This window comes from Triticum dicoccoides, chromosome 3A, assembly GCF_002162155.2.
Source record: "Triticum dicoccoides isolate Atlit2015 ecotype Zavitan chromosome 3A, WEW_v2.0, whole genome shotgun sequence".
NCBI lineage: Eukaryota > Viridiplantae > Streptophyta > Magnoliopsida > Poales > Poaceae > Triticum > Triticum dicoccoides.
Window position 1 is genome coordinate 217,432,121 of NC_041384.1, and position 8,968 is coordinate 217,441,088.

Here is an 8,968-nt window from a genome sequence, read left to right on the forward strand (position 1 = left end):
TTAGCAATTCCACTAAGTCCTTGACCTGTTTATTTCATTTGGCCATATGTTCATGTTGTTTCCTAGTGATCCGTGCCTCCTTTGAGGATGATCAGTAAGGATGTTCTGTTAATTTTGTAGTGCTCTATCCATCCATGTCTTTGTTTGCAATTATGGAGCACCCTAGCTTGAGTCAATCGAGCTCTACTTTTGCTACTTCGTGAATCTGGGCAAATTGTCTACTTGTTAGTGATTTTGCTGATGATGTTATAGTTGATCCGTGCATGCTATGATTTTGTTTTTGCCATGTCTAGATTACATTTTGTGTATTCTTGATGGGTGTATGCTTAGTTTGCCATGACTTGCTCTGTAGTGAGTGCATCGAGCTCGTAAACATGCCTACTTGATATCTGTTTCAGCATGCTCCAGTTTTCAGTAAGTCTGAGAACTGATAATGTTTTTGCCATGTTCACATGCTTGCAATTGTATTTTCTGATCCCTTTTGGCTCAAGGTCACTAAGGGACTTTTGTTCAGCTCTTTGAGTAGCTCCATGCCATGCTTTACTTTGCCATGTTCAGGTCCTGTAGCATGCAGTTTTGTTGCTCCGAAGTGTGCTACCTGATTTGAAATTCCAGACAAGTGTTAATTTCACTAAGTCTGAGATCTGTTTACCATATGCATTTTTGCCATGCTTGTTTGAACCTATTAATGGATGAATTGGCCGTAGCTCAGTGCTAGACTTTTGTTAAGCCTCTTGAATACATACCTGCCATGTATTTTGTTGTCATGTTTGAGTGCTGTAGCATGTTCATCTCATTACATTTAGATGGCTACTTGTTGTAAATCGCAGACCGGTGTCATATTTGTTTTGCTTGCCATTTCCAAACCGTAACTCCGATTCCGGCGTTCTTTATATCGTTTTCAAGTGATTTCATCTCATCTTTCCAGTGGCAGACTTGGATTTCCAAGTTGAGGCCAGGTTCATGCATCCCTTGTCAAATCTTGCATATGCATCCCGCATCGCATCCCGCATAGCATATCATCTTTGCATCATGTTGTTTGAGCCTTGCACGTGGTTGATTGTGTCCTTGTTGCTTGTTTGTCTTGTTTGGGTAGAGCCGGGAGACGAGTTCTCTAACGAGGAGCCCGTTGAGTTTTCTTTTGAGGATCTAGTCAACTCTGACAACTTTGCAGGCAAGATGATCATACCCTCGAAATCACTACTATCTTTGCTCTGCTAGATTGCTCGCTCTTTTGGTATGCCATTGATACGATGCCTACCATTTGCTTTTAAGCCTCCCAAATTGCCATGTCAAACCTCTAACCTACCTTGTCCTAGCAAACCGTTGTTTGGCTATGTTAGCGCTTCGCTCAGCCCCTCTTATAGCGTTGCTAGTTGCAGGTGAAGATTGGAGGCCGTTCCTTGTTGGAACTTTTATTTACTTGTTGGGATATCATTATATTAACTTGTTATCTTAATGCATCTATATACTTGGTAAAGGGTGGAAGGCTCGGCCTCTCGCCTAGTGTTTTGTTCCACTCTTGCCGCCCTAGTTTCCGTCATATCGGTGTTATGTTCCCGGATTTTTGCGTTCCTTACGCGGTTGGGTTATAATGGGAACCCCTTGATAGTTCGCCTTGATTAAAGCTTTTCCAGCAATGCCCAACCTTGTTTTTACCATTTGCCACCTAGCCTCTTTTTCCCTTGGGTTTCCGGAGAGCGAGGGTCATCTTATTTTAGCCCCCCGGGGCCAGTGCTCCTCTGAGTGTTGGTCCAACCGAGGGATGTCTGGGGCTACCAGGGGCAACTCTGGGCTGGCCTACCCGACGTCTGACTCATCTGAGTGTTCCCTGAGAACGAGATATGTGCAGCTCCTATCGGGATTTGTCGTCACATTCCGGCGGTGTTGCTGGTCTTGTTTTAACCTGTCGAAGTGTCTTGAAGAACCGAGATACCGAGTCTGATCGGAATGTCTTGGGAGGAGGTCTATTCCTTCGTTGACCGTGAGAGCTTGTCATGGGCTAAGTTGGGACTCCCCTGCAGGGATTTGAACTTCCGAAAGCCGTGCCCGCGGTTATGGGCAGATGGGAATTTGTTAATGTCTGGTTGTAGATAACTTGAACCTTAACTTAATTTTAATGAACCAACTGGTTGTGTTACCGTGATGGCCTCTTCTCGGCGGAGTCCTGAAAGTGGACACGGTGTTGGAGTAATGCTTGCGCAGGTTGCTCTCTAGTTTCTCGCTCACGCTTTGCCTCCTCTTCTCGCTCTCTTTTGCGAACAGGTTAGCCACCATATTTGCTAGTCGCTTGCTGCAGCTCCACATATTTACCTTGCCTTACCTATAAGCTTAAATAGCCTTGATCGCGAGGGTGCGAGATTGTTGAGTCCCTATGGCTCACAGATTACTATTACACCAGATGCAGGGCCTGATGATTCCGCTCCAGGTGACGCGCTCGAGCTCAAGTGGGAGTTCGACGAGGACTCTCAACGTTATTATGTTTCCTTTCCTGATGATCAGTAGTGGTGCCCAGTTGGGGGTGATCGGGACCGTGTCGCATGTTGGGTTATCTTTTATTTTGGCGCCGTAGTCGGGCCATGAGTGTTTGGATGATGTAATGTTATTTATGTACCTTGATTGACGTGGCGAGTGTAAGCCAACTATGTTATCTCTCCTTTATTATTATATTACATGGGATGTTGTAAAGATTACCTTACTTGCGACATATGCCTTCAATGCGATTATGCCTCTAAGTCGTGCCTCGACACGTGGGAGATATAGTCGCATCGAGGGTGTTACAAGTTGGTAATCAGAGCCTTCCCTGACCTTAGGAGCCCCATTGCTTGATCGTTTTTAGTGGCCGAGTTGTGTCTAGAAAAATGTTTTGAGTCATTTAGGAATTATATATCGGAGAGTTAGGAATTCTTTTTACTTCCCAGTCTCCTCATCGCTCTGGTAAGGCATCCTGACGTAGAGTTTTGACTCTTCTCTTCTCAAATTTCACTAAATTTTTTTAGGATCACGCGGGTATCTTGGAATCATTCCGATGGTTTCATGATGAGAACATTGTCTTGGTGCCTCCTGTCAGGGGTTTTGTGGAAGTGTCCCGGGGAGTTGAGCTCTGAGGTGTTGTCGTCATAATTTTATCGTTGCAGTTCTGGAATACCTGAGTCTAGTACGCCGACATCGAAAATCTCTTTTATGCAGTTCGTTGGTGAGATAACCTCGACGCCACCCAGTACTGGGGCGGGAGTTCGGGAGTATCACCATAACTTGTATAACGGATGCTTTTCGAAGGTTGAGGTAGATGGTTTCCGAAGTTTTTCTTGGTTATGTGTTGAAGGATGGATACAACTGGATGTAGGATTTACTAGATTTGGGTGAGATATTATGCTACCCCTATTCCCCAACACCTGATTGCATAACCGGAAAGGTTCGGGAGTTTCATAGGTGGGAATTCTCGTAGCTCTAGTTCTTCTTCCACGGATATTGGTTTGAGATTGGGATTTCTTACCGATTATTCGTTCTTGATCCGTACATTGTTGATTTATTTCTCTACCTTAATTCTACGTGGCTTCTCAATTTATGGATATGTGACCATTTCAAGAGGAATGCATTCGTTCATTTTGTTCGGATGTGAAGACTATATGTTGCAATTTTCATTCCGTTGGATTCAGCTTCAATATTTGTCTATCGATGTGCTAATGGATGCCAACCTCTTCAGGATGGCTCCTCCAACACGCACGACTCCGAATCCTGATCCGCCACCACCTCCACCTCCTCCGGAGGCATGGCAAGCTGTGATGGCCACAACCAATGCAAACACACAGTTGATCATGCAAATTCTCCAAGAGCGCAATCAAGGCAACCAAGGGAACCAAGGCAACAATCAGAATCACTCTTCTACACTCAACCAGTTCCTTGCTAACGGGCCAAAGACTTTCAGCAATTGTGTTGAGGCTACCAATGTTGACGATTGGCTTGTGGATCTGTGCAAGCATTTTGAGTGCAGTAACGTCAGGCCTGAGGACTTTGTCAAGTTCGCTTCCTTCCAACTCAAAGATCAAGCTGCAGAATGGTTCCAGCAGTACAAGGACTCCAGAGGTGGTCGTGTTATCACTTGGGATGAATTCTGTCAAGATTTCAGAGCTCACCATATTCCTCAAAGCGTGGTTGAAAGCAAGCGTGAGGAATTCCGCAACCTGAAGCAAGCCTCTATGTCTGTCTATGACTACAACAAGTTGTTTCAGAAGCTTGCCCGCTTTGCCAAGCAGGACGTCCCTGATGAGAAGAGCATGATATACCAGTTCAGGGGTGGTCTCAGAGAAGAAATTCAGCTAGCTCTTGTTCTCTTTGAGCCCTTGAGGTACGATGAATTCTACAACATGGCATTGAAGCAAGAGGCTGCTCAGTTGAGGTGTGATGCTTCCAAGAAGCGAGTCAGAGATGTTACTCCTTCTTCCTCTACTCAAGTGGCCAAGCAGCAGAAGTATTGGCTTCCTCCTCCTCCGTTCCGTCAGCCGTATCAGCAGAAGAGCAGAGGTGGCAGTGGATCTTCCCACCCACCCAACCCTGGCTTTCAGAACAAGACTTCGTCTCAACCTCCAAGATCGAGTGCTCCGTATCACCGTCCGCTTTCAGAGGTCACGTGCAACAAGTTCCAAGAGAAGGGTCACTATACCAACAAGTGTTTCAACCAGAGGCGTCTTCCTCTTCCTCCTCCTGTCAGATCAGCAAGTACAGCTATGGTCAAGCATAACCCCAAGTCCGCCAAGGTCAACTTCATGAATGCAGCTCAGGCAGAGGATTCATCAGATGTCATCATGGGTAACCTTCCTGTTAATGATATTCCTGCAAAAGTTCTTTTTGACACGGGCGCATCGCATTGTTTCATCTCGAGACCATTTGTTTCTAAGCATGAGTTGCCTTTACAAGATTTGCCTAGACAGTTATCTGTTGTTTCTCCGGGTAAATTCATGAATGCAAGCGCTATCGCCCCGGATGTTACTATCACGTTGGGCGACTACAAGTTTCTCTCTTCTCCGGTGGTTCTTGGTAACTCGGATATTGATCTCATTCTCGGGATGGATTGGCTTTCTAAGCACAAGGCTCAGCTTGATTGTGCAGCCAGGCAGATTCAATTGACTCATTCGTCTGAGGATGTAATTGTCTTTGCCGCTCGGGATGATACCATCCGTCTGTTTTCTCTCAATGAGAAGGGTGAATTGGATGCTATCTCGCAAATTCCAGTCGTTTGCGAATATCAAGACGTCTTTCCAGAAGAGCTTCCAGGAATGCCTCCGCACCGGCTAGTTGAATTCGTTATTGATCTTGAGCCCGGCACGGAACCTGTGTGCAAGCGTCCTTACAAGCTCGGACCTGAAGAGTTGAAGGAGCTGAAGAAGCAACTCGATATTCATGAGAGAATGGGTCTCATCCGGCCTAGTTCTTCTCCGTGGGGTTGTGGTGTTCTTTTGGTGAAGAAGATGGATGGAACGGGCCGGCTTTGTGTTGATTACCGTCCATTGAACAAGAAGACTATAAAGAACAAATACCCACTTCCCAACATCAATGAGCTGTTCGAACAACTCAAAGGTGGTATTCTCCAAGCTTGATATCCGTATGGGTTATCATCAGATTCGAATCCGTGAGCAAGATATTCCCAAGACGGCTTTCAGGACAAGCTATGGTTCATATGAATACACTGTCATGTGTTTTGGCCTCGTCAATGCTCCTCCGACTTTCTCTCGCATGATGAACTTCATCTTCAACGCCTACACCAATGACTTCGTTTTGGTCTATCTCGACGACATTCTGGTTTTCTCGAAGAACAAGGAAGATCATGCCAAGCACTTGCGTTTGGTTCTTGATAAGCTCAGGGAACACCAGTTCTACGCCAAGTTCTCCAAGTGTGAATTTTGGCTCGATGAGGTTCTTTATCTTGGTCATATCATCTCTGCCAAGGGCATTGCGGTGAATCCTGAGAAGGTGTCTGCAATTGTGAATTGGGAACCTCCTCAAAACGTGAAGCAACTCCGTAGCTTCCTCGGTCTCGCAAGCTACTGCCGAAGATTCGTTGAAAACTTTTCTAAGATCGTGAAGCCTCTCTCCAATCTTCTCCAGAAGCATGTCAAGTACGTTTGGTCTCTAGAGTGTGACATTGCTTTCAACACTTTGAAAGAGAAATTGATCACTGCTCCAGTTCTGACTCCGCCTGATGAATCCAAACCGTATGAGGTCTTTTGTGATGCCTCTCTCCAAGGTCTTGGCACAGTGTTGATGCAAGAGAAGAAAGTTGTTGCTTATACCTCTCGCCAGTTGAAGCCTAATGAGAAGAACTACCCCACTCATGATCTCGAGTTGGCGGCAGTTGTGCATGCTCTTTTGACTTGGAGACATCTTCTATTGGGAAGAAAAGTGGACATTTTCACTGATCACAAGAGTCTCAAGTACATCTTCACTCAGCCTAATCTCAACCTCAGGCAAACTCGATGGGTCGAAATAATTCAAGAGTATAATCCGAGTATCGAGTATACTCCATGCAAGGCCAATGTGATTGTTGATGCATTGAGCAGAAAGGCTTACTGCAATAGTCTGATTCTCAAGCCTTATCAACCCGAGCTTTGTGAAGCTTTCCGCAAACTTAATCTGCAAGTTGTTCCTCAAGGTTTCCTCGCCAACCTTCAAGTCTCTCCTACCTTAGAAGACCAGATTCGCCAAGCCCAGCTTCTTGATGCTATGGTGAAAAAGGTGAAGATTGGGATTGCCAAGAGTCAACCCAAGTACAAGTGCTACCGTCTTGATGACAAGGATACTCTCTTCTTCGAGGATCGTATTGTTGTGCCCAAAGGTGACCTCCGTAAAGTGATCATGAACGAGGCACACAATTCTCTCCTCTCCATCCACCCTGGGAGTACGAAGATGTATCAAGACCTCAAGCAGGCTTATTGGTGGACTCGAATGAAGCGCGAGATTGCTCAGTTCGTGAATGAATATGATGTCTGCAGAAGAGTGAAGGCAGAACACCAAAGGCCAGCTGGCCTCCTCTAACCTCTTGCCATTCCAGAATGGAAGTTTGACCACATTGAAATGGACTTCGTGACTGGGTTTCCAAAGTCCAAGCGTGGCAATGATGCTATATTCGTTGTCATCGAAAAACTCACCAAAGTGGCTCACTTTCTACCTATCAAAGAGTTAATCACTGCAGCTCAATTGGCGGAATTCTATACCTCTCGAATTGTCTCTCTGCACGGTATTCCACAAGTGATCTCTTCAGACCGTGGCAGTATCTTTACCTCCAAGTTTTGGGATTCTTTTCAGAAGGCCATGGGCACCAACATCCGCTTCAGCACAACTTTCCATCCTCAAACTAGCGGTCAAGTCGAGCGTGTCAACCAGATTCTTGAAGATATGCTCAGGGCTTGTGTGATCTCCTTCGGCATGAAGTGGGAGGATTATCTTCCTTATGCTGAATTCTCCTACAACAACAGTTTTCAAGCAAGTTCGGGCAAGGCCCCATTTGAAATTCTGTATGGCAGGAAGTGTCGTACCCCTCTCAACTGGTCTGAAACCGGTGAACGTCAGCTTCTCGGAAATGACTTAATCATAGAGGCAGAGGAAATGTGCAAAGTCATTCGAGATAACCTCAAAGCAGCCCAATCTCGTCAGAAGAGCTACTATGATAGTAAGCACCGTGATTTGGCTTTCGAGATCGGAGATCATGTTTACCTCCGTGTCTCTCCTATGAAAGGTATTCGTCGCTTCGGTATCAAAGGGAAGCTTGCCCCTAGATACGTGGGACCTTTCAAGATTGTCAGCAAGAGAGGCGATCTCGCCTATCAACTTGACCTTCCTTCAAACTTTGCAAATGTTCATGATGTGTTCCATGTCTCTCAGCTCCGAAAGTGCTTCAAGACTCCTGACCGCACCATCAACTTCGAGGACATTGAGCTCCAAGAAGATCTTTCCTATCGTGAGCACCCCATTGCTATTCTTGAAGAGACTGAACGCAAGACTCGCAATAAGTCAATCAAATTCCTTAAAGTCAAGTGGTCACACCATTCCGACCGTGAAGCTACCTGGGAACGCGAGGATCACCTCCGTTCTGAATACCCAGCGTTCTTTCAGTCCTAGACATCAGGACGAGATCCTTTCGTAGTGGTGGAGTGTTGTAACACCCCGGATATGACTTTCCCAATTTGTACTCCAACTCTTGCCGTTTCCGGCGTTAAGTTATTTTATTTTCTCGGGTTCAGGTTTTTGTCTACGTGTGTTGTTGTCGTTGTTTGGCATCTCATATCATGTCATCATGTGAATTGCATTTGCATACATGTTCATCTCATGCATTCGAGTATTTTCCCCGTTGTCCTTTTTGCATTCCGGCGCTTCGTTCTCCTCCGGTGGTCATTTCTAGCTTTCTTTCGTGTGTGGGGTTTAAACATTTCTGAATTGGACCGAGACTTGCCAAGCGGCCTTGGTTTACTACTGGTAGACCGCCTATCAAGTTTCGTATCATTTGGACTTCGTTTGATACTCCAACGGTTAACCGAGGGACCGAAAAGGCCTCGTGTGTGTTGCAGCCCAACACCCCTCCATTTTGGCCCAAAACCCACCAAAACCCTCTCCATCATCTAGAGCGTTCGATCACGATCGCGTGGCCGAAAACTGCACCTCATTTGGACTCTCCTAGCTCCCTCTATGCCTATGCCTATATAAAGAACCCCCATTCCAAATCCCGGGTCTCCTCCCCCGAAACCCTAAAAAATCCCAGATCCGCCGCCGCCGGACACGTCCGCCCAGCCCCGTCGCCGCCACATGGCGCGCTGTCATTCGTCGCCACCTCCGCGCCCCACATCGCCGCGCCAGGCCCACCGGGGCCCGAGGCTGGCCCCCGCGGCCCGCATCGCGCCTGTCGCCCCGCCGTCGATCCGGACCCCCGCGCCGCCGTCTTCCTCCTAGCCGGCCGCCGCCCCGGGTCGCCGCGGCC